The 26,408-nt window shown below is 41.1% G+C and overlaps 1 protein-coding gene across 5 annotated transcripts in view; it reads right to left on the bottom strand.

Annotated features, from left to right (window-relative positions):
- The window catches only part of PTPN14 (protein tyrosine phosphatase non-receptor type 14), a 174,773-nt gene that overhangs the window by 120,884 nt on the left and 27,481 nt on the right, over window positions 1-26,408 (bottom strand). For 2 of the 5 annotated variants that reach the window (XM_061625211.1, XM_061625213.1), the window contains exon 2: window positions 12,741-12,838. The exons of 1 other annotated variant lie outside the window; for it this stretch is intronic. The gene's annotated coding sequence lies outside the window, so the exon portion shown is untranslated. Of the gene's footprint in view, window positions 1-11,088; window positions 11,141-11,858; window positions 11,925-12,740; window positions 12,839-26,408 lie in introns of those variants that run through there. 2 more of the 5 variants (XM_061625214.1, XM_061625215.1) reach the window with 2 other exon arrangements.

The raw sequence follows: 26,408 nt of genomic DNA, 5'->3' as shown, positions 1-26,408 counted from the left end.
AGCTCAAAACGTCTAGAAAGCACCAAATTGGGAAAGGCTGCTCTAACCACGGTACCACACTGTCTCTCTGTTGCCATCCATGGATATACAGCAGCGACGGAATCTGTGGCCCTCCCGATGTTGTTGTGCTACAACCCCCATCAGCCTTGACTATTGGTTATGGTGGCCGGGGTTGATGGGAGGAGCAGTTCAACGACATCTGGAGGGCCAAAGTTTACTTGAGGTTCCCAAACAGTGGTTCCCATGCACCACTTGAAAACTGCTGATGGTATTGGCGGAGCACTTAATTGTTTTTCTACTTGTTTTAGGAACTGTAATGAACTGTGCTGGATTCTGTATGGTTTTTAATTGTAATTTTATTGCTTCTTTTATTTCTTAAATTGTATGACACAGAATTCCAACTGTAATACAATAAAATACAATAAAAGTAGCGATAACATGCAATTAAAAATTGATATGAATATTTAATGCAGGCATGCTGTGGACAACCTGAATGAAGCTCTCAGACCACACCTTGGGAACTCCTGCAGGATAATTCAGTATATAAGTAATACACACAGTTTGTGTGGCACTAGGAAAACAAATTGTCCTCTATACTGTAGATTCATGCCCTGAAATGTAGCAGCCGTGATGTGATGGGCGGATTATTTCCCAGGCCTGAAGTTATAACATTTAAAGATCTATAAGGATTGATCACATAGTACTAAACATATTAGATCATCACGTATCTTTTAACTTATGCTAGGTTAGTCATTTAACAATGAGACAGAGCTTTCCATACAAATTGTCTAGCTTAATTCACTCGACAGTTTATTGGCAGTGTGAACTACTCAAGTGTAACAGGATGGTGTTCAAGATATATAACAGGAAGAATATCAAATTACCATAAGCAATTCCACTCATGGGGCTTTTGGTAACCACAGTTGTTTGGGGTTCAGACAAAACATTCAACTGTGGATAGTTAAAAAAAATGGAAGGGAAAGCTTCCAGTCACCTGAAGGAGGAACGGGAGAGAGGGAATGTGGAAGCCCAAGGCTTACCCAGGCTGATTCATGGAATGCAAAACCATACTTCAACTTCCTGTTCAAATGAGACCTATGTGTAACATCCCCTTTGTTAGGGCCAAATTGCAGGATGTAATGTTTTAAAAACTATTTCATCTCCCCAACATTTAAACACATTTAAATGCGAATCTATCAAATTCACACTTTTTGAAACAATATAAGAACCGGAATGCAGTCATACTTCAAAATTTGCACTTATACGAATTTAGCAATGGAGTTTTCCAATCAAACAATGTTTACAAAAATGCATATATTAGGTAAAAGTGTACATAAAAATGTTTGTGAAAATAACATAGAAAAATGCATAATACTGTAGTGCAAAAATGTGTACATTAGTCAAAACTGCATACAAAAATGTGTTCTTTAGGAGAAATTAGCACTAAAATGCTGAAGAATTTTTATGACAATTAAAAAAAAAGCACAAATTGCTGCAGAAAGATAGAAAATTGAATTTCAGATTGGCAAATGAGAAACTGAAATTGAAAGATCCTTCTATCCCTACACCCAACTCACACAAATTATTTTTATTTTAGGGTAATAATCTGCAGTTTCTTGACAAACCTTCTTGATACTTTGCAAGGAAGATGCTGCCGACATTTAAACATACATTTTCTCTTCCAGGTATTTAAATGATATATCCCAGTTCATTACACATATACCACTTCCATCTTACAGTTGCTGCCAGCTTGTTGACCAAAGATGTTTTATTTTAGCCATCCAACACAAGTGTCATTTTTAAAATAAAAATAAATGGTTGTTTACTGCCACTGCATAAGTGCCTTCAAGTTATAGTTTCTTAAACTTCACCTTCTTCTCCACCTATACAGAAATATCTCACAACTAGCTATTTCTTACCATCATTGTCTCGCTTTAAATCTGCAACAGGAATGAGAATTGTTTGCCTTTCTAAATTTGGATATCCATGGATACATACAATATTTTTCTCTGTGTAACCTTGGCGGTTCAGACTAATATGAAAAACAAAAGTGCATTTCATTACAGGAAGTGACTGTGTGCTCTTGATTTACCAACAAATAAAACAGTACATGATATTGCACTAGCTTAGCTTTAGGGGAATTCTCAAAGAAGAGGTTTGTATGGATTACAAATGACCCATCTAATTTTGTCTCCTTGGCCCTTATGTTCTCTGAAAACCACACTTTTTAAGGGAGGACTCCATGCTTGTAGGCTTGGGGTTTTCTCATCATGTATTCATCCTCCATGATGCAGAACGCTCCAGCTCCAACATCTGAAAGCCACTATAGCGCATACAAATGAGGTTTTGGATTCTTCATGATAAGAACTGGGCTGCTTTTCACACTGCACTTTATTCTGTTATTCTGACGATTTCTTACCTGATAATTTGCTCATTCTATTTGATCTTTCACACAATGTGCAAGCTAGCTCTGGAATTCTAGTGGAATATAGTGCAAGTTTAGTGCAAATTTCCATGATAAATGATACAAGAAATAATCCGTTAGCAAGGCTGGGAACCCGGAAGATCGAGGGCGTTTTTCGCTAGCTGCAGTCACTCATATGACAGACATTCCAGCATGCAGTGTGTTCCCCCCTTTAGTCACATGGGTTTTTTTACTTGACAAAAATTGTACTGGTATTCCAGCATCAGCGCAGATAGTAGCAGCATTTCCTACACACACCTCTGTGTTGATACCACAAAAAGAATTTTAAAAGTTGGATCCTAAAGGGAAAGGGCGAGATCTTATACCTCCTACATAGTGGGGAACAGTGCACATGTGTATAATGGGTGAGGGACAAAAGCAAGCCATGTGAAAGACAGTTGTGCGAAATGCCGGTATATTAGCTGAAAAACCTGCTGTTCCTTAACACAACAGGTACTGCAGTGTGAAAGGGATTTTAGAAATCGGGACAGAAGTGCTACCTTTTTAATCTGTTAAACTAACGCAATCAGTCCCATGTGTAAAAGCAGCCTTGGTTAGACATGGAAATGATTAAGAAAAAAAATCTACATATTCTCATTGAAAGGACTCAACAACAAGATCCAGGGCACCTTACATATCATTGGGACAAGTGATTGTAGCACAAATACTGTTCTTTTTTTACAGAGATTGGCAGGTCAAAATTGTACCATAGTTGTGAGATGTAATATGAAGAGGCAGGCAAAAGTGTGCTATCAACTGAAGGAGCAACAACAGTTCCTGCATCCTAATATCCCTTCCCACATCTGGTTTATCTTCTGTTCTAGAACTCAGTCTTCTTTTATGTGGTAAACATCACATCCTAAGCTTCAGCTGTTGGATGTAAAAAATACCCCCTTTCAGATTTGTCTGGAACACGAGTGTAACAAATTTAAGCTTCCTAACTGATGTGGGGGTAGCTTAAAGTGTATTGTGCTGTGCTATATGTCCCCAGTTTTGAGGTAAAGATGTATGGATATCCCTATTTTAGACTTAACTAGGAGTGGTGGCTGGTGCCCATTAGGACTGGTGGGGTAGAGGGCTAGGACCCCAACAGTAGGTGGAACCAGAGCCAATGACAGGCAAGGCCAGTTCATTCTAGTTTTGCTCCCATCCTCCTCCCTGTTGAGTTTTACAAGGGCAACATTGAGAATCAGGAGGAGGAAGTGACATGAAGTGCCACCCCCTGGACAAAGTAAGAAGGCAGGTAGGAGAGGGCTGGCTGAGGCTGGTGGGCAGGGCCTCATTTGCCCTAATGGACCAGCCTCCACTGTTTACTAGTAATCATGTGCTGCAAGAGTATGCCCAATATCAGCTTCCTGTGCAATGGGGAGGTACCATAACAATATGCTTTGCCTCTTCTGTTTTGAAGAGAGACACATAAATATCATTTTTGTCAGATTCTTCTAGTTACCGGGGTATCTTGGACTACCATATGCCCCTCATATCAGCCAAGACACTTACCCCAACAATTTTGCTAACCCTGCATCATAGAATATAGATATATCAATAGAAATAGGTATAAACTTAATGTATAATTTGGGGAAGTGGGTGACATCCCATCCTTTGATCTACTGACATTGAAGCTCTAATAGTTGCAGAGGTATATGCAGTAGGGTGGAGCCACCCTCCTGATACCAGCGTTGCCGCATTGCATGATGGGGCATTGCTGGGACTGCTGCTGCTGGCAATAAAACATACCTTCCCATTAGTCCTGTTCCAGTCTGGAACACCCCGTGTTTGCCCTCTCCACTGTCAGAACACCAGAGGCAAAGCAGGGACAGGAGATTTCCATAGCTACAATAAGGGAGGCTCCGTGAGTGGATCTCCTGTTCCACATGTGGATCTCCCTCTCTGCAGGTGGAGAGGGAGATCTGCAAAATCCTAGGGCCCCCAGATACCCTCCCAGGGATCACATCATTGAACCCTTAGTCTTTTTATAGTAATACTTCTAAAAGCACCCATCTACCCAATATGAAATCATCTCTCAAATCCTTGATTAACTTCCTAAGGAGATGGCCGTGCTTTTTAATTAATCCTTGTCAGCTAATTAATTGAAACCCTTTCCATGTATACTGAAAAGGATGGCTTTAAAACAACTTGAAAAAAGAAATAGAATTCTGGAAATTCCAACCTACAAAAGTTCCTTAGAAGTTGTCTGTTTGATGCTAGTGTAGATCTGGCCCATTCCAGTCATCACCAGTGCATACCGTCTACAAATTATACTTCAGTGGTGTAATAATGTTAAGTAAGAACACACCTAATTGAGAAATCCTGCAAAATCTTTGCCTCATACTAAAAAAACATTCTTACTCATTTTTACCACGTGACCAGTAAAACATCTTGGCAATGTATATATTTAATGGGCATTGGACAGTCAAGAGCCAAGAATCTCTTGGGCTGGAAGGGCAGCAGGAAGCTGTGGCATGATATAGGACCCGACAGGGCAGGGGTGGGGTAACTTTTTCAGCCTGAGGGCTGTATTTTATTCTGGGAAACTTTCCAAAGGCCACATGCCAGAGGTGGGCAGGGACCAAGGAAAAAGTGAGCAGAGCAACTAATGCAAATTTCAACTTTTAACACTAGGTTAGTTTCCACACAGCCACACCCCTCTCTGTCCTTCATCTAGGCAAGCAAAATGCATTATCAGAGTTCAAGGACACAATCCAGCCAGGCAAAGATGGGGTATGAAGCAGAGCCAGTGAGAGATGTGGCCTAGGCACAGGGCATGTGGCCTGGGGAGAGTTCCAGGCGTCAGATAGAGGGCCACATTTAGCTCCTGTGCCTCAGACTCCCCGCCCCTGCAATAGGGATACAGTCAAACTGATATTGTTATTGTATTGGACATTTGATGGAAAGACAAGGTTAAAAAACCAGTTTAAAATAAACCACAAGTCTTCCAGGAGTTGGGCACATCCAAACTACGATAGCTCTGGGATTGTGAAAAGGGTAGGAGGATCTATAGATCCAACCCTATCTCGAGCACCTTGGGATGAAAGGCTTGGCACAGTTGGGATCCTAAAGACACTGTGGTGAGGAAAACGTGTGATCATCTCACAACGTGCTTGTATGAAGACATATATTCCAGTATGCAAGTACTGTATGTACAATACATTGGTAGTTTCAAAACATACACAGACTTCTGAATTTGTTGCATACAGTACCACACAAATTAAATAATATGCCTTGGCATGATCACACCTTACTCTGTCGCTTCATGTTTCATGGGACAGAAGCAGACGGATTCTTTAAGCTTCTAAAAACTCCTTTTTTATGGGGTTTTTTTAAAAAAAGAGAGAGAGAGAGAGAATCTAACTAGCAGGCTTGGAAAGAAAAATAAAAAACACGCCAAGAGCTCTGGCTAAAGAAACAGAACAACAGAAGAGGAAGTTTTCATGAACTCCTCACAAGTCTTTTCTTGGACCTAACCATCTCAAACACCCATACTGAGAAGTGGCCTAAAGATGTAAAGATGATCTGCAAACAGACTGAAAATTTTCTAACTCCCCCAGATACGTGAGACCTAGTCACATGAAGATAACACTAATTACCTAGTTATATGCCTATGTAGTTGAGCAACAAATAACTCCGTTCAAAACTAACAAATATTTTAGTTATTGTGGCACTAATGATAATCTGATGATAGGACGGCAATGTAATTTTTGCTGCATATTTTGGCATTTCTATGGGTTGTAAATCTATCTTAAGTACAGGAATGTACTTAAGGGCTCCTGCTGGGAGGAAGGATGGGATATAAATCAAATAATAAATAAATAAATGCAGAAAAGGCCATATACAAATTTAAAATGAAATGAAATTAGGCTTTTGTAGACCAAGCCCATGTTGTCCATTGATTGAAGCAGTGCATAGGAGGCTGCCTTATACTAAGTCAGACCACTGGTCCATCTAGCTCAGTACCATCTGCACTGCCTGGCAGCAGCTCTCCAGGGCTGCAGGCAGGGGACCCTCCTAGCACTACCTGGAGATGCTGAGGATTGAACCTGGGACCTTCTGCTTGCAAAGCAGATGCTCTACCACTGGGTTACAATCCTTCCCTAAGGCTGGACTAAGGCTCCAATCTACATTGCTGCAGGGAGTTAAGATCCACCAAAGGTCCTCATCTGCTGGTCTTTGACATCATGGAGGCCCCCACTGCAGTCACAGAAAGTGTGGAGGAGGCAAAATATGGCTAGTGTTACCTCTGGCAGTGAGCCCAAAACAGGGGGTTAGGGGGATCAGGCGGAGCTGAATCAGCCATGGATCTAAAGCCAATACACCTCCCAGACAGATGCCGGATATGGGCCTCCCTGCTCACATAGCAAAAAATCACCAAAAACTCACCCACTCACCCTCATACCCCGGCCAGCAAAACAGCATGGCTAGAGTTAAGGCAGCGGCTCTGCTGCTCTGTTCCACCCTGCTGCTCTCCAGCCAGAGTTCAGATACGCTGCCCATTGGCAGGACTAGGTACAGACAAGGGGGAAGGGAGTTGTGAACATTGGACAAAAAAAGCTAATGACATGCAAGTGGTAGTGGCAATAGAGTCATCAGACTTCTATATAGAGCCCTCTCTGACGCTGACTAGTCTTTTGGCAAGTCCATGAACATTTGGGGTGCTTCCTGTTGTGGGACTAAGGAATTAGTATGATACGCTTCATACTTTTTTGGTCTTGCTCTAAAATAACAATATTCTGGAAGGCTGTAATAAATCAATCTCATAACAGGGCATGATTTGGCAGCAGACCCTCTGGTCTTATTGTTGGGATACATTAAGAATCTAGATATGGAACTGGTCACACTTTTGTTAACAGCTGCTCGTATAGAAATAAGTTATAACGGGGATGCGGGAAAACACTTAAGCTTTCTTGGAAGACTGATTAGTAAGAGTTTGGGAAGTGGTTCATATCACAAAATTAACTGCTACTGTAAGAATAAGGGAAAGCAAACAACTCAATTTATTTACTGAAAAGTGGACATCTTTGTTAAATATTGGTATCACAAGACTCAAGTCAAATGTTCAATCACACATATTATTGGAAACACTCTAAAGCAGCCTTTCCCAACCAGTGTGCCTCCAGATGTTGTTGGACTACAACTCCCATCAGCCTCAGCCAGCATTGCCAATGGTCAGGAAAGATGGGGATTGTGGTCCAACAACATCTGGAGGCACACTGGTTGGGAAAGGCTGCTCTAAAGGATAATTGATATATTTTTTTCTATTTGGTATATATATCAATTTTGCTTATTATGTGATGAAAATAATAAGAAAAGAAAAAAATATTAGTATGAGGGTTGGCGTTGGAGACATCTTCATCACTCAACACAGCTTGCCATCCCTTCATTATGACTCCTACTTCCACTCTGAGACCAATGAAGCATCCCACCATCACTCTAGCGCCTAACCAAAAATAAATAAAGAAATAAAGTGCCACATCAAATGGTGGCTTTGTGTCATTAGAAAGAGCTTCTGCTTGATCAAGACAAGACATCCAGTTTTTGTTCATCCCCCCCTATCTGCTGCAATCTTCTGCACCATATCCTATACTGCCCCCGCAATCCTCAGGAACAGTATTTCAGAGGGTTCAGGAGCTGCAGTGGGCAGAGCAGATTGGCTTTGAATGAAAAGGTTTTCCCATTAGAACAAAGCCAGCATTGATGACAACCCAATCACAATCATCCAAATTTCAACCCAATAGTAATTACATCTATAAATCACATTTTTCTAAGCGTGATATTTTAATGCAGAATTCTAGTTTTTAGCACAGAACTCTATAACTTCACTCTATTTTTCTCTACTTTTCCACTCATGAACCCATCTTTCTCAATGCAAAAACACAGAAAGAAATCCCATTTTAAAAACTAAGAAACTGCCAAAATGATTAGCAACAGATGATCATGATTTGACCTCAGAAAACTCCATTATCTACTGACCATCCAAAACTAAGATCAAATCATTTCTTCTGGTACAGAGATAATTACAGGCTTACAAATGTATGAAGCTATACAGTTGTGACATCAGAATTTTCAAATTAGCAAAATATTTGTCTTGGATCACAGAAATGAATCTGGTAGAACACTATGGAACCTTCACCATCTGCACTGAAAGGGGAAAAGTCTGTCACTTGAACAATCTCTTTGTATGGAATTTGCATTTCCTTGATTCAGATTGAAATGTTCAGGCAATCCAGCCAGCCTAGCAACAAATAGATTATAATAATATTACAAATATTATGCTTAGTTTTGACTACTAATTTTAACCAGGATTGGGTAGTATAAGGCTTATAGGCAAAATGTAGACCACTGAAGATAGAAGCCTACACCAGAAAGCAAAGAACCTGTTACGACACATGTCCTTGGAAACCTGAGTGTGTGAACCTGCCACCCACATGTCCCATGAAACACACCTCCTTGAGAAGAGGGGGATCTTTTCCTAGGGATAAAACAAGCGCTTTGCCCTGAAGTGTGTGTCATGGCCCCGTCAGAGGACTCATCAGACAAGGATGACTCAGGAGTAACAGCAGCAGACCCAGAAGCAGCAGACCCAGAAGGAGAAATGGAGGAAACTCCTGAGAACCCAGCTCCTTCTCCCCCTCAGCTGCACAGCACCCCAGACACAGGTGAAGCCCTTCAGCCAGATGCAGACAGTGAACAGGATACTCCCCCCTCACCTGCAGAATGTAGACAACAGAAGGTCAGGCAGAAGAGGGGCAGTTCTGTCCACTTAAGGCCAAAACGCTGATGGCTCACACCTGCTGACAAACCTGCTCCTTAAAAGTCAAACCTTGGCTTCAGCTTGTTGCTGACTACAATGTCAGGCGTGACCACTGTGTGTCTTCCTATCCCCTGAACCTTGACTTGGACTGATCTCTTGGCAAACTAGACCCGGACCTTCACTGATGTCTCTTCTGGATTTCTGGCTGGCACGTAAGCTTTGAACACCCTCTGCCCTTATCTTGCTTCCTCCTTGCTAGCCTGGCAGATTTATAGCCAAGCTGCCAGCTGAGGACTTACGGCCTGGCAATTACCAAGGAATCTCCAGCCCTGCCTGCACCCCCACCGACACTGCTGTCTCAGTGAAGAGCTAACAGTGTGCTTAAATGGTGTGTGTACACCCATGAAATGCAGGTTCAAACCAGACTAAAGCAAAGCTTTCTTTTATTGAGAAAGAATAGCATTACCAAATTACTGGGTGCGTGGCAGCATTAATCATTAATATCCTAACCCATTTATGACTTTAAACTAAAGAGAACAAAGGACCCTATTACTATAAAGAATGACAGGTACAAGAGATTATCTATCCTATGGTGGAGAATGCGGGCAATGGTCCCGCTACCTATGGACTGGGTCCAACCAAGCAGACATTGTGTTGAGTACCAAATATTTAATTACCTTTTGGATTGCTTTCTGGGTAAAATCATTCCCTCTGATTACAAGATTGACCTGTTAGTCACACTAGAGGTTTTCTATCTTCCCCTCTCCCCATTCTGATATTTCCTCTCCCTTTCTCCATCACCCCACCCTGGCATTATGGTAAGCTTAGAGACATTATTTTACTTTCTGCAGAAACTTGTCTGCGGGATTTTTTAATATTTGGTTTGCCTAGGTACCACCAAGTGCTTTGGGGTCCCCACTTCAATTAATGCCACCTCATAGTTTAATGAGAAACAGTTTAATGCTATTTTAAATTAGAGTTCATTTTTTAATTATATCTGTCTATATTTATTTATCTATGTATTATATGCTTTTAACTTTGGTAAGTTTTAATTGTATCTGTTTTTTATCTGGAAGCCGCCGTGAGTTCCAATCTGGAAAAACGGCGGGGTATAAATAAAGTTAATAATAATAATAATAATAGTGAACCTATTTCACCTCTGACAATCCAAATAGCCTTCCAAGGCACTTCACTTTGCCTTGGGATTCAGGATTTATCCAAATACAGAATGCAGATCCTAACAGACAGTGGGATACATTGGTGTTCGCTCCACAGAAAACTGGCAAAGCCCCCCCCACCTCAACAAGGTTATCATTCTTACTCTGCACACAGTATCAAGAGGTCTGAGGCCATGAGAAAGGATTGTCGCTTTGCATGATCTGCCTCTTCCAAGTTACAGATCTGTTTGTCAGTTGACTCCAAGAAGCTAAACCCTAGCACTGTTAAACCTTTCTGTTCAAATAAAACAGATAACCAATGTTAGTGTTCCCATTTGGTGGCAGCCTGTGTCAAAGCTGGAAAACCTCATCTGACTATTCAGTTCAAAACTGGTTCTCAAGAATATGGAAAGTAGCATTATCTGAAAAACTAATTTACCAAAGGAGACTGGCAGGAGGTGCAGCCAAGCAGGACCTTTTTTCAAAACATGCTATCGCTTTATTTCATACAAAATCAGGGGGTATCTGAATCCTACCTTCCCCTATCTCATTCTTCCTTTAGAAATGATTCACTTGCCTGATCCATAAGGGTAATCAAATAATAATAGATCTCTGCCTGAAATTATTTTTTTGAAAATACAGTAACGTGGTTATCTGAAAATGCTCTCTAGCTTAAGTTTATATCTGTTGTTTACTATGTTAAGACGAGATTTATGTACCTGAATATCAATGAAATGTAACAGCACAGATCGGTACAGACTATCAGACATTTTGTTCAGAGGCCCGAAACTGTAACTGATTATCTTTCTTTCAGTCACAGTAGATTACTTTTTGATGACTTGCTTCTGTCTCAGGCGAGTAAAAAAAAAAAGTGATACTGAAAAAGCAAAGGTAGTTGACTCCCAAGGAACCCAAACAGATATATTGCTTGGTACTGTTTAAACGGTGTAAGTATTCTTTTCATGCAACATCTGCACTCTTGTGAGAGACCTTTATATCCTCTGATCTCATTTCTGTGTTTTGGTCATTGAGCTGATAACTTGGTGAGGAGTATATGGATTTGGTTTACTGGAGAAACACTGTACTCTATCTTTAAAAAAGTGCCTCAAGGCAATCCAGATTCTGAGACTAGTAAAGCCAATTTCTGCAACCTCAAACAACTCTCCATACTACCACTTATGCCAAGAACTTCCTGGCAGAAGGTGTGCCTGCTCATCTCTCTCCTTCAAACCTCTCCTCAAATGTCTCTTTTTACACTATGCTTTTGGCTTACTCCTTATTCCAAACCACATTTCCTCACATTCATCCTTTGCTACCCTTGTTTCCTTTCCCTTCCCACTCTTAAGTTTCCCACTGTCAACACCTAGATTGTAAGTTCTTTGAGAGCACAGGCCCATCTCTTTTCTTTTTCTTATGAATCTCTATAAAGCACTATGTACATTGATATCATAGTTTTAAGCATAACAACCACCTGTACAAATAAGCATACATTTTGGTATTCAACGTAATTTGTTCTTGTGAGTCACAAGGAGATGCAAGAAGCTATTTCCAGCATGCAGCCCCACCCTATAATAAAGAACCTCCCACACCACAACCTCAGCTTTCAGAGACTTTATCAACTTGATATCAAGTGTTGCCCATACATTTTCAAGCCCACCTTCACAGCTGGGAGGAATTTTGCCAAGTACTAATTTCTGTGTTCATGAAGTAGAGCAGTTATGGTGAACCTTTAGCCCTCCAGATGTTGCTGATGTACTATTCCCATCAGCCCCAGTAAATATGGCTGATGACCTACATCTGGAGGGTCAAATGTTCCTCACACCTGAAGTAGAAAGAAACACACACAGCCGAGGATGGCCAGATGAAGAGGAAAGGATTCCTGCACCTTTAAAAACTGTGGCGAAGAGGGAATTCCAACAGTTGTTGCTTGCAAGACTATGAACACCTGCTGAAATGCTGTCTTCTACACAACTGTCTACCCCTGCTGAAATTCCTGCTCCTAAGGCTGATCATGCAAAAAAAGAGGGCAAGGTGCATACACTTTTCATAGTTGTGCTGCTATACAGCTATGAAAGATGTATGAGCCTTGCCCTCTTTTTCACCTGGCCATCCTATTACAACCCAACATGCTTTACAGTAAAAGCAAGAGGGGTTTGGCAGCAGTCACTAAGGCCATGACCACACCATATATTTTAAGCACTAGTAGGCCACCTTAGTAGGCATGACTTCCCCCAATAATCCTGGGGACTGTAGTTTGTTAAAGGTTCTTAGAGGTGTTAGGGGACCCTTATTTCCCTCACAGAGCTACAATTCCCAGAGTTTGAAAATGGGGCACCACCACCAGCAAGGCCTCTCCCCAGTCACCACCTACTTTGTGTCCCAAGATGGGGAACTGAAAGAAGGGCTCCAAAAAGGGCATCTGTACTGAGGTAGGTTTGTGTGAGGTTAAGTCTGTTTCTCCTTGCAGTTCTGTCAAAAAGAAGAAAACAGAAAAGTATGGCACTTCAGAAAAGTATGTTTTCATTTTCTATTAAATTGAAAACTGAATATTCATACACTGAGATTAAGAGATTATAGGTCAAGCAGTTCATTTTTCTGTAGGCATGGTGTTCTCTCTCTCTCAGGCAGTGTTGCTCCTGAATTCCTAGGTCTCCACAAATCCCCTCACCAGTTTGCCGGGGACAACAGTTCATCAATCTCTGATGAGGGGCCTGATCAAGATGGTATGGGAAGCCCTCCCTGCCCCACTGCTCAAATTACATGGGAGCCAGAGGGAGTTAGCCACTCTACCTTTTGTGGCAATTCTCCCATTATCTACAGTTTTTATGAAGTTATGGGGCATAAAACTGGAGTGAGTCAAGTCATGGGGAGTTGGGTCACATTCACACCATATATTTAAAGCACTTATACCAGTTCAACAGTCATACTCTGACCTACATCTTTGTAGTTTGCAGTTTAAAAGCTAAAAATATGTATGGCTGATTTTTAATTAATTTAAGAAATGTAACATTGGACTCTATGATAGCGCAGGCATGCTCAATAATAACCAACTGTCAGTGTTCTAAAAGCCAGACTCACAGCTGTTTCGCTTGGCTAATGAGGGGGACACAACCATGCCAGACATTTATTCCACTTTAGACAGTCATGGCTTCCCCCAAACTATCCTGAGAAGTGTAGTTTGTGAAGGGTGCTGAGAGTTGTTAGGAGACTCCTATTCCCCTGACAGAGCTTCAGTGGCCAGAGTGGTTTAACAATCAGCCTCTCTTCTGGGGATTGTAGCTCTGTGAGGGGAATAGGGCATCCCCTAGCAACTCTCAGCATCCTTCACAAACTACACTTCCCAGGATTCTTTGGAGAAAGCCATGACTGTCTAAAGTGAAATAAAGGTCTGGTGTGGATGTGGCCAGGGACTGCTTTGGTTTAAATTTGGGTGGGAGACTACACATGCCTGCTGTAGAATAAAAGGGAGGGAAACCCTCCCCCCAAATAATGATACTGTTCACAATGTTTTCCTTTTGGAAAGGGGCTTTCTCTCTGCCCAGTACCCGCCCACCCAATCTCCTCCCCTCCACCTCCTTCTTCCCTCTGCCTTCCTCCCTACTCCTATCCTTCTTCCCCTTCCCCCTCCTCACCCCCCCCCGGTCAATGTCACCTTTCCTAAGCATGATTGTACAGGAGTAAATCCCACTGAACCCAAAAAGCATGCAAATGATCACACTTCACTTTCCTCCTCCCCCTCCTATCCCCTCCCTTTTGCCTCTTCCCTCCCTCTTTCCCCCTCCACCTCTTTTCCCTCCCTTCCTCCTTCCCTTCCTCCTTCCCTCTCCTGTCCTCTCCCCCCTTCTCCTCCATGGTCAGTTTTACCTATTCTAAGCATGACTGCATGGGAGTAAATCCCACTAAACTCGCTAAGCATGCAAATGATCAGACCTGCCTTCCCCCTTCCCTTCCATCTTACTCTTCCCCTCCCCTCTTCCTTCTTCCTCCTCCCCTGCCCACTTCAGCTCTCCCTCCCTCTTCTCCTCCTCCCCCACACTCTGTTTCAACTATCCTAAACATATTGTCATCAATAAATCCCACTGAACTGAATAAGCATTGAAATGATCAAACCTACCCTCCTCCTACCCTCCCCCCTGCTCCCATCCCTCTGATATTCCATCGCCCCTCCACCCTCCAACCCACCTGCCTTTCCTCCTTCTCCCCTCCCCATCCCCCTGTGGTCAGCTTCACCTATCCTGAGCATGATTGCAGGGGAGTAAATCCCACTGAACTCAATAAGCATGCCAATGACCAATCCATGCTCAGCAAACTTGCACAGGATCCCATTTCTTAGCTCCCGGATTAAAAAGCAGAGAATTCAGTAATAGGCAAAAAATGCTTGTGGTTTAAAAACGTTCCTATAGTCAACAGATATTTCTATCAAACTTTAAAAAGCAGGGAAATTGGGCAGCTATAGTGAATGCACTGAATACACCAGGGGAGCAGGAGACCTGACCTCCTCTCTGAGATATTGGACTGCCCTACAAATGTCAAAATGCAAACACAATTTGGGTTGGTCTTTCACAGTCCAATCCAATTCCTGTGTAGCTTGGAAGGATTTGGTAACATGTGCCTCTGAGCATATGGTGAGTGATGGCAACACCTGCCATCTCCAAAGATGGTGAATTACATTTTTGTATTTGTTGGTGTTCTTCTGCAGCAGATAAAGAAATCACTACACTTGAGGCTGTCAGACAGGAGCCCCCAGAAGAACCTCCCATAACACCAAGGGTTGCAGGGCTGGAGCCAGGAGTCTCGCTGGTGACTTCCCTTGATGTTTTATATAGATTTGTGATGTCTTTTATGCTGTAAATTGCTTTAAGACACACTTTTGTGCATGAAAAGCGACAAATATTTCTTATTTCTTATTTATTTATTCCTCACAGAAGGAGCCCAGGGCGGCAAACAAAAACACTAAAAACACTCTAAAACATATTAAAACAAAACATCTTAAAAACACCTTAAAAAGCAATTCCAACACAGGCAAAGACTGGAATAAGGTCTCTACTTAAAAGGCTTGTTGAAAGAGGTCTTCAGTAGGTGCCGAAATATAACAGAGATGGTGCCTATCTAATATTTAAGGGGAGGGAATTCTAAAGGATAGGTGCCGCTACACTAAAGGTCTGCTTCCTGTGTTGTGCAGAACGGACCTCCTGATAAGATGGTATCTGCAGGAGGCCCTCACCTGAAGAGCGCAGAGATCGACTGGGTATATAAGGGATGACAATCTTTCAGGTACAATAAAAAACAAAAACTCAAGAGGGTGGTAAAGCAGGCTTCAGGAAACCCCAAGGCTCACATCCTGAACAAAACCATTCCACACTGCACGATTTTGTTGCATATCCCACCTGTTTATATTACTAATACCCACTGACAGACCTATCCTCTATGAATTTGTTCAGTTTCCTTTCTAAACTGTCTAAGCCAGTGGCCATCGCAACATCTTTTGGCAGCGCTATAAATTAACTGAAGGTTGTGTGGAGTAGTATCTTCTTTTGTCTCTCCTCATTTACTGGGAATCAGTTTCATAGGAACATAGGAAGCTGCCTTATACTGAGTCAGACAATTTCAGAATTGTCTGCGCTAAGTGGAAGCAGCTGGAGACGCCAGAGAACGAACCAGGGACCTTCTGCATGCAAAGCAGATGCTCTACCGCTGAGCTACAGCTCTGTGTGACCCCAAGTAAAATTGTTACTATGACATTGAGAGTAGAAAAGAAATCTCTGTCTACTTTCTCCAACTGTTTATAAATTTGTTACATTCTGTTGAAAAAATGAAAATGGACTGCCTTCAAGTTGATCCCGACTTATGGCGACCCTATGAGTAGGGTTTTCATGGTAAGCAGTATTCAGAGGGGGTTTACCATTGCCTCCCTCTAAGGCTAGTCCTCCCCAGCTGGCTAGGGCCTGCTTAGCTTGCCACAGCTGCACAAGCCAGCCCCTTCCTGGTCCGCAACTGCCAGCTGGGGGGCAACTGGGCTCCTTGGGACTATGCAGCTTGCCCACGGCTGCACAGGTGGCAGGGCACGTAACCCCTGAGCCACTCACTGTGGGGGTGATCTTTAGCTGGCCCTTGACACCCAGGAGACACGAGCGGGGATTTGAATTCACAGACTCTGGATTCACAGCCAGGCTCTCCTCCCCCCTGTGCTATACCAGGTGTGGTTACATTATGTTAGCCATCTTTTTTTCTAAACTAAAATACCCCAAATTATTTAACTTTTTCTCCTAGACTGCAACAAGTATTGAGATAATGTTGTGAAGCACTTACAATGGTCTAAATTTTAAATAAATATTATAGATAGATAGACAGACAGACAGACAGACAGATAGATAGATAGACAGATAGATAGATAGATAGTGTCATTATTTCCCTTTAATAGTAACTGTGTTTGAACATAACAATGACTAAACCTTATGAGAATGAACCTAGGCAAGCCTCAGGCTCATGTACTCACTCCGATCCTCTCCTCTTCCAGTGTGGCCACAAGGAGATAAGAAGCTTTCACATCCATTTTCAAGTAACTACGTTTTAGCATTATATCTGAACAATGAACTGTGGTTAATGGTAACTGTTTTTTAAAAAAATTAGGCACCTTAATGAACCACAGTTTGAAGTTGACTTGTTTCAGTAAACCATTAAAGTTTGTCTTGAGTTTGGATCATATTTTGCCATTGCATCCAAATGCAGATGCTATGTTACAGTGTTTAAAACAATCAAGTAATGCTATTTATGTAGTAGTTCTATCTGCAATTTTCCACTCTTCTCTCTGCTGAATGATCATACTTTAGATCTGCAAACTGTTCCAGATGGCATCTCCATCAAATGCCTCTAGTGGGATACTTTTTGTTACCCTACTTGAGGATCAGTGAAAAAGGAACATGAGGGAGATTTGGACTGGTTTATCCAATAAAAGTAGGCTTATGGCTTTTCAGTATGCGGCAAATATAAAATGCTTGTAAGCAAATTCACACATGAATCCAAAGTGTGAGGCAGACATCACTAACAATGTTTTACGACTTCTAGGAAAGTGAATGAATGAATGAATCTTTATTTTTACCCTGCCCTTTTTCCAAAACTGGAACTCAGGGCAGCTTACAAATAAAAACTACACAAGTGAAACATTCCTGTAACTGAGTAAGATCAAAGTAAACCCTTAATATTCAGACCTCCTATTACAGGCCTTTCTTATGCTGGGCCTGCTGCTTCTGGGTATTAGAAGTGGAAAAGAAAGCTAATGGCACTGACCTTGGTAGGACTTATTCTTAAGTCACTTGCATTGATTAAGTGGTGTCATTATTAACTTCTTTGCAAAGAGCCTCTTGATTTATAAACTGTGGCCACAGTCCCCATTCCTTCTCATTTACACTTTGTATAGCAATGGCCACATCTGCCTCCGCAGATGTGAACCCATGCAAATGAGACATATGGGCTTAAGCTGGCATTGGTTTGCTCACAGGAAGAGCTCCTGGCAGAGAAGTGTGAATATAAACTGTTCTGCAGTCTGCCCCTCTTAACCTACCGTTGGTTGGCGCCTGGGCAGTGTTGGAAACCAGTAGGCTACTTTCTTGGTGGGCCCAGGTCCAGCCTAACAGATGGCCAGCCAGGAAGGCATGCCAGAGAAACCAGAATGTGCATCTAATTTGATAATTAAGGGCTGTATTCCCCTCCAGACACACTGAAATGGAAGGCCACACATGACTTCTGGCTTATAGTTAGGACAACAGCCCTCTAGTTCAAAACTGAACAACATTAAGGAAAAAATTAGCAGTTCATTGGCACCCGAGGAAGAATTATAAAGATTACAGCACTTCAAGAAAGGGGGGATGAGTTAGGGAGGAGAAGAGAAGAGCATTAAAACATGGAGACTTTATCCAAAAGTTGATTTTCCATCTGAGATACCAGTGGACCTTTGCCAAGACAGTACTGTGTCTTCACTGAAATTTCATGTTGAATAAAAACATAGGCAAGAAACTAATAAACCCTTTACAGAGACCTAAACACAGGCAGCTTCCTGTCCAAAAAGTTATAATACTGTTGGTTTACCGACACTAAGGATGCTTTCATATACACTAAGTGGAAATTAATACATCCAATATATTTTTTAGATGTGTAAAATACACATGTGGCTTTGACCGATGGTTGCACTGGTTTAAATTTCCAAGTAATATATTTTGGCTTAAACATTTGTTGAGGGAAGATTTCCACTGTCTTATGCTTGTTTCAAGCATGTAATTTCATGGTTAATAAACTGGGAGCTTATAGCAGGACCATGCACTCCCTTCTCAGACCTAACAATGGTACAGTATTACATCTACATGTACAACTACATGAAGTAGGCTTGCACATTCTTGTTGCAGCTAACCAGTTAGTCTAAACAACAATGCAAATATAATGCTATAGCATGGTTAGCCTTAAAATGAGAAGGGAAAAAGAAAATCACAAGTAAGAGGAAGGAGTTAATGGTTAAGAAATTTGGGGTCATTTAGTCATTGGCTGCGTACACACCAGACCTTGACCTTTAAAGCACATTCAAAGCATGTCCTGCACTCCCCAAAGAATTCTGGGATCTGTAGTTTACCCCTCACCGACCTACAATTCCAAGCATCCTTAAGGAATCATAGATAGTTCCCAGTATTTGGAGGGGGGGGGCTTTGAAAGCATTTTAAAGGTCTGGTGTGTACACAGCCAGTTATCAGCCCAAAGAGCTTTCCTGTATCTTTAACTACTTTCCTAGAATTATGTTTTGAAAGTGGAAAAAAAACTCTGAGAAATTCAAGAACGTATATATTCTTGTCAAACTGAAAGTGATTAAAGCAGTCACCTTATACTACAACATTTGTTCTCTGCAAGCAAAGTATTTTTCCCTTATATCATGTTCCAGTTTTATAGCTCCTTGTTCTATGGATCTTTTTGTAAAATGGAAACTCATTTCTTAGGACCAGAGAAATGATTATTTCTTGGCTATGAAAACATTTACAGCGAGGAACTCTACAGGCTGTGTTACAACTGCAGTAGGCCGAATTTTCAAGTTACTTTCAGATGTGGTATAAATCTCCAAGAATTACTTTTATTGTGTCAGTTTTCAGAGGTGTTTGATTTAAAAGCACTTTGCTGTGGCAACAGTGATTAGGACCATGAAACAGCAAACCATTTAAAGCCAAGAGTTTTTTCATAAGTGTGGTAAACAGAAGTTTCCATCATAGGAGGGCGCTTTCAGGTCTGATCTGGCTATTAAGAATCAGCATGCTAAAAATTACTGTGGTGACCTGTCCATTTAAAAAATTAATGTCAGACTGAGTCTTGTAATCATAGAGGGTCTAGATTATTTTTCTATAGAAGGGGGAAGTGTTCAAACACTGTATTCAAGTATCATCAGATGCTTCATAAAAGTTATATATGAAATAACAACAATAATAAACAGCAGCATTGAAAGATAGTGTTTTCTGTTTACTCCTTCCGGATAGAATTCTAGAGTTATACTATATGTCTTCAGGTATACCTTTGGAGGCCTTGTTGATTGAAAAATGACTACTAAATTTTAATATTAATAACATATAACAGGAGTTAGTGCCACTATTATTTCCATTTAGATGTCTCCACAGAATCTGAAACCAGAAAATTCTAACCTTGTCAGTATCTGGATACAAGATTTCCAAGACCAATGGTTAGAGAGTTGTTTGTTTTTTCCAGAGACATTTCTAAATGGAAAATCCTGTAAACTTTTTTGGAAATTTCAACCAGGTTGTTTTCCCAATATAAGTCTTTGGGCTTATCCAAACGGAGCAGGATAATCCACGGTTTCCATATTTGGTTTGTCATCTGATAGTCCTCACTTTGCCTTTTAGTTCGCTCTTTCCCAATTAAAAAAAACGCTTTTTTGCACCCACACACGCAGTGGTAAGACCCCTACATTCTTTTCGCTTTTTCCAAGCTCCGCCTCTAAAACCTCCCCCTATCAACCAATTGGTCAGCAAAAAAATTACGTATGCTCCTCTCCCCCTTTGCAACGAAGCACAATATGGCTGTAAAGGAGTTCTCGCCTCCAAAGGAAAGGCTGCTGGTCAGTTTCATGCCTGCCTTCCCATGGAGAATGAAATTGACAAAGCTTTCCCCAGCAGGCTTGAAAGATCAGAAGCCCTTTTCTTGTTTGCATTTGTGGTATTACACTTAAACGAATGTATGTTTTTCTGCCTTTTTTGATATTTAAGGAGATACACGCTGGCAATGCACTTATTTCTCCAAAAAAGCAAGAAACGTGTCCCCCCCCCCTTCTCCCTTTCCTTCCCGGAGAATGAAATTGACAAAGCTTTCCGGAGCAGGCTTGAAAGATCAGAAGCCCTTTTCTTGTTTGCATTTGCGATATTACACTTAAACAAATATATGCTTTTCTGATTTGAAGCAAAAACCCCAGCAAGTAGAATGAAATTGATAAGGATTTCGGAGGCAGGCTGAAACAGACCACCCCCCCTTTCTCGCTTGCTGTGCGTTGCAGATCTCACCCAGAGCGGCCGCCCAGTTTGCAGGCTGGCAAAAAATAAAATGCATCTGCGCAGTAGTTGCAGACACACACCCCAACACCCCACCATTGCAATGATTGGTTCAATTTTCCTGGGCTTATTCTCGCACATGTGCAAAAGTGCAGATACGTGATTGGCTGGAATGAGGAGAAGGGGCAAGGGGAAACGCCCAAGAACCGCCCATCAGCTGTAAAGTCCGCGGTATTGCATCCTAACTCCTGAAGGCACAGCGGATGATTCCTGATTTTAAACAGCAAATCGCATTTTTGCCTATATTACAAGGAGCGGATTTAACCCGCGAAAATGCATAACAGCGCGAGACGTCATTTGGACGACTGAAAAATAATGAACACACATAGCGGGCATGTCACACATTTTGCAGTCGTCTGGATGAGCCCTTCGTCTGTGAACCTGGCACCCTCTGATAGCCTGCCAGTTTTGGATGATCTTGTGGGCAATAACATAAGGCTTCCTTTTATTGAACAAGCTAGCTTTGGAGGACTACAGTCCAGGCAAATGTGATCAGGTTCACAGCTGACACTGGCTGAGTTTCACCAAGCTGTCCATTAGGAAAAATTTTAAAAAATGGTTTTGTTTTTAAATGAGTTATTTCAAGTGGATCATTTATAAAATAAAGAAAGAGAAAATCATTAGAAACATCAGGTAGTCATGAACTACAAGAGTTCCCCTGTTTGGCTTTTTTTTGGGAGGGGGGTTAACGCACCCGTAGGAACAACTGATGCTACTATAACTAGGGAGGCAACAGAATTGCCTTAGTGGAAATCAAAATTCTGCAACAAAAGAGAAACTGCAAACTGTATATGCAGTTAAATCTTACTGAAGTCTGGGAAACGGCAGGTATGATTCACACTCCTCTGTCGAAAAGATGTCCTTATCTACAGGTCAAGGAACAATAAGATTCTGGCTTAGTACATCCAAAAGTAGTGGCAATCCTAATGTTGCTATGTATGGAAATGTACCAAGTTGTAAAGACAAACATGCATGCTTCATTGAAGCAAGCTTCTTTGAAAAGCCTTAAGAAAACGTTATTAAGCATTACAACTTCAAGCTACTCACTAAGGATGCTGAGAGCTCAAAAAAGTGCAGAAAAGGGCAACCAAAATGATAAGGGGACTGGAAAAACTCCCTTAAGAGGAGAGATTTCTCCTCCCCACCAAAAATGAGGGGCAAGGTGAGTACAGGGGAATTATCAAAGTTTATAAAATTATGCATGATGTGGAAAAGGAATATTTCTCCCGCTCTCACAACACTAGAACCTGTGGTCAACCAAAGAAGCTGATCTGTGGAAGATCTAAGCCAGACAAAAGGAAAAACTTCTTCATGCAGCACATAGTGGCCCTACAGAACTGACTGCAACAGGAAGTGGTGAAGACTACTTGTTTAGATGATTTTAAAGGGGATTAGACAAACGCATGGAGGATAAAGCTACTAGTCATGATGACTCTATGCTTCCTCCTTGGTTGAAGACAGCATTCCTCTGAATTAGTACAACAGCAGGAGAAGGCTAATGCCCTTCTGCACTGCTTGTGGACTTCCCAAAGGTATCTGGTTGGTCACTGTGGGAAAACATGATGCTAAACTAGACAGACTTTCGGTATGACCCACCAGACCTCTTCTCATGTACAAGCAGTGAACCTCAACATTTCTATCCCTCTCTCCATATGCATGACCTAATAACACCAATGAAATTAAACGTGGAGGATGTGCATTTGATTGTGAATACGCTGATCATCATTGTATCTTCATTATGGTTGTTCGTTTATAGAAGTCTGTTTTTAGAAGTTTTTATTCTATTATTTATGTATTTGCTGCTCTGGGCTCCTTCAGGAGGAAGAGTGGGATATACAATTAATTTATTAATAATACTGGTTGGCATATTAAGAGAGGATTGCAGACACTGCCTGCAAATAAATAAATAAATATGTTTCATAGGAAGTGATTAATAAATTTATTATTATTATTATATCTGTGCTTCTTCCTCCCCTTATCTGAAGTGTGTATGTTTGTGTGTGTGCATGAATGTGCCGCTTTGAAAGAGGAAATATTGATTTTCTGCAGACATCTGAGAACCCCCTATTATCAATTAACACTGAGCTTTTGAATTCCCATTTAATTAGCATTAATTACAATAAAGAAATTTGTTGGAATGGTTTTGTCAGACAAATATTCATATTAAACTCATAGACACTTAGGCAGATTGCTTTGTCTGAAACTAACTCACAACAGCAAACTAGTTAGAGGCATCACAAAACGAGATTTATTCATGGAGACATGGTTTCTACTGTGTTATAAAAGGCACCCTTGGGCTCTGTCCCGATATCCATTCTTCATTTTGGAAAGCCACTCCTTCTTGACTTGCAGTGTTAATTCTGTTGCCACAGCCTTCCTCAATGTAGTCCCTTCCAGACGTTATTGGATTACAGCTCCCAACATCCCCGATCATTGGCCTTTCTGGCTGGAAGTTGTAACCCCAACAACATCTGAAGGACACCACACTGGAGAAGGCTGATCTACTAGTTCTCTCACTTGAACACTGGTTGATACTCTAAATCAGCCTTTCCCAACCAGTGTGCCTCCAGATATTGTTGGACCACAACTCCCATCTTTCCTGACCATTGGCAATGCTGACTGAGGCTGATGGGAATTGTGGTCCAACAACATCTGGAGGCACACTGGTTGGGAAAGGCTGCTCTAAATGTTTGAATATTCTAGCATTTGGTTTGGATTTTTTTTTTAATTTTAAATTTTGTGCTTCAGTTGTTAACAACTTTATATGGACTTAATAAAAACATTAAGTTTGAAAGTCACTGTGCCAGCCTAAGTCCATGGATACTTCCCAAGTAGGTCTTTGGATCCAGGTCCTAATTGCCTAACAATAGCAAATGTGAAAACTCTAATGTCAAGTCCAGAATAAAGTTTGCACTTGAGCAACTATTCATTCATTCATTCATTTTCATTGGTGATCACTCGTGGCAGAGTAAGATAGTTTTCCAAGATAAGGTCTTTAACAGTGGGTCCATAAGTGACTGTGGAGGCCAATTCTGGATCCGCACAGCCTTCCACAGTGAGCACATAGGTTTCCAGATGGAAGAAGGTGGCGCTGCATTTATAAGCAAATTTGCTTAAGTATTTCTGATGTTTTTATTATATTCTGGACATAAAATGATTTTGTTATATTCTGGGCACCTTCTTGGAGGAAGGGGGGATATAAATTAAATAAATAGAATTTGGGTTGCCTTGGCACAGAATACCAAAAGCAAATGTCTCTGGGTCTTTATATCTGAAGGCATTAATATATCTATAATATATCATTTCTGTGTGCATAATATATATACATGAACAAATCATCATTATTGGCTCTCTCTGATATGATGCCCAGAACCTTTCAGGAGAAATTTGGCATTTTCAAAAATCAATTTTTGTTTCCATAAGTTTTTCCCTTCTCCTTTCCCTAGCTCATCCATTCAGCTAACTGCTTTGTTCTTTGTTTCTATACACCAGAAAAAAAGAGGAAAAAATCCTAAAATGCTGAAAAGAAATTTATTTCTCAGGAAAGCCCAATGTATTTCGGCCTATAGTAGACTGGGCCTTCAGCAGGGGATAAAACAGTCTGTTGAGATCTCTAATAGCAAAAATGTTTAAATCATTAATGGCAACTATATCATGGTTCTTTGGATGCTGGCCATTTTGTTTCCAGTTTTCCCTGTATTTCTATATGTAAAAATATAATAATGCTTTAAACATATTTGAGATGTTGCCGAGTAAATTCCAATTAATATTTTGACACTAAGAAAATGCTTTAATAATTGTTAGCATGCAGAACTATGATTACAATAAATACTTTTTCTAAGAATATATTTCTCACATCACATCCAAACTTTCCAAGCAGCTTATCCATGCTTGTTCTGTGAAAGTAGGCGCACAATAATTTGTCTTTTGCATCAGAAATGAACATCAGGCTTCTCGCCAAACTGAACATTATGCCATTAGTGCAACTGACAAAGGGTGGAGGCAATTTCCATTGCTTTGTTGCTTCAGCCATTAATGTTGACCTCTGTAATTGTGAATGTACAGGATTTCTCCACCAGAATTGCAAATGGAATTTTGGATTTTTAGGCTGTAGTGTAATTGGAGTGAGATATCAACTAGTCATGTCACCTGCTGCTCCCTCAATGTTTAGACCTATTGTCAATTAATTAATTAATTAAATTTATATCCTGCCCTTCCTCGCAGAAGGAGCCCAGGGCAGCAAACATAGACACGAACAGCATTTTAAAATATCTTAAAAACAAAAGACTTCAAAATGTATTAAAACAAAACATCTTTAAAAAACAACTTTAAAAACATCTTTAAAAGCAATTTCAGCACAGATGCAGACTGGGGTAAGGGCTCTACTTAAAAGGCATGTTGAAAGAGAAAGGTCTTCAATAGGCACTGAAAAGAAAGCAGAGATGGCATCTGTCTAATATTTAAGGGGAGGAAATTCCAAAGTGTTGGTGCCACAAAACAAAAGGTCCACTTTCTATGTTGTGCAGAACAGACCTCCTGATAAGATGTTATCTGCAAGAGGACCTCATCTGAACAGCACAGTGATCGACTGGGTATATAAGCGGTAAGATATTTTTTCAGGTCTCCTGGTCACAAGCTGCATAGGGCTGTTAGGGCCGTGTACACCAACTTGGCCTGGTAGCTAATGGGCCGGTAGCTCTGTGAAACATGCCATTCAGGTAATTTCATGTGAAGTTTTGAAGGGCTGTGGCTGTGGCCCAATGGTAGAACACATGCTTTGCATGCAGAAGGTACCAGATTCAATCCACAGCATCTATATGGAATATGCCCATACCTAGGGTTGCCAGATGTCAGGTTTTTGCCTAGAGACTCAAGATTTTTGGGGTGCTCTCCAGGTGAGTTATCTTAATCTCCAGACTCTCAGCTGTCATTCTAAAACAAAAACTAAGTTTCTGGGTGATCTGGTTTCTGAGATATACACCAAACCGTCAGCCGCCCCCCACAATCTCAGTTAAATGAGCTCGTAGCTTGCTGCTCTAATCCAGCTCTTTCAGGTTTGTAGCCAATAAGTGAAGTCAGGGTTGTGACTGACAAGGCAGGTTTGTAGCCAACAAGTGAAGTCAGGGTTGTGATTGACAAGGCAGTAACTACAGCCCTTTGCAACTCAGAAAACTCATTTCCCCCTGCTTTTCTGAAAATCTCATCAATTGAGTAAGTATATAGCTTTCAGTCTTTTTCTCTCTTGTGTGCAGGAGTCAACAAAGTTTAAATTTTCCTGGGCTGTTGAAGAGGGCACTTTTGAAAACCTTTCCAATATGAAGCTTTAATCCAGTACTTGCTTTTCTGGGAGTAAAGCTGCAATGCTAATCCCACATACCCAGAATAAATCCCATTGAATTCAATAGGACTTACTTTTGAGTAGACATGGTTAGGATTGTGCTGTAAATTGA

The sequence above is a fragment of the Rhineura floridana genome, chromosome 4 (genome assembly GCF_030035675.1).
Source record: "Rhineura floridana isolate rRhiFlo1 chromosome 4, rRhiFlo1.hap2, whole genome shotgun sequence".
NCBI classification, from domain to species: domain Eukaryota; kingdom Metazoa; phylum Chordata; class Lepidosauria; order Squamata; family Rhineuridae; genus Rhineura; species Rhineura floridana.
Note: the sequence above shows the minus strand (reverse complement) of the source record. Positions and strands in the feature narration are given on the sequence as shown.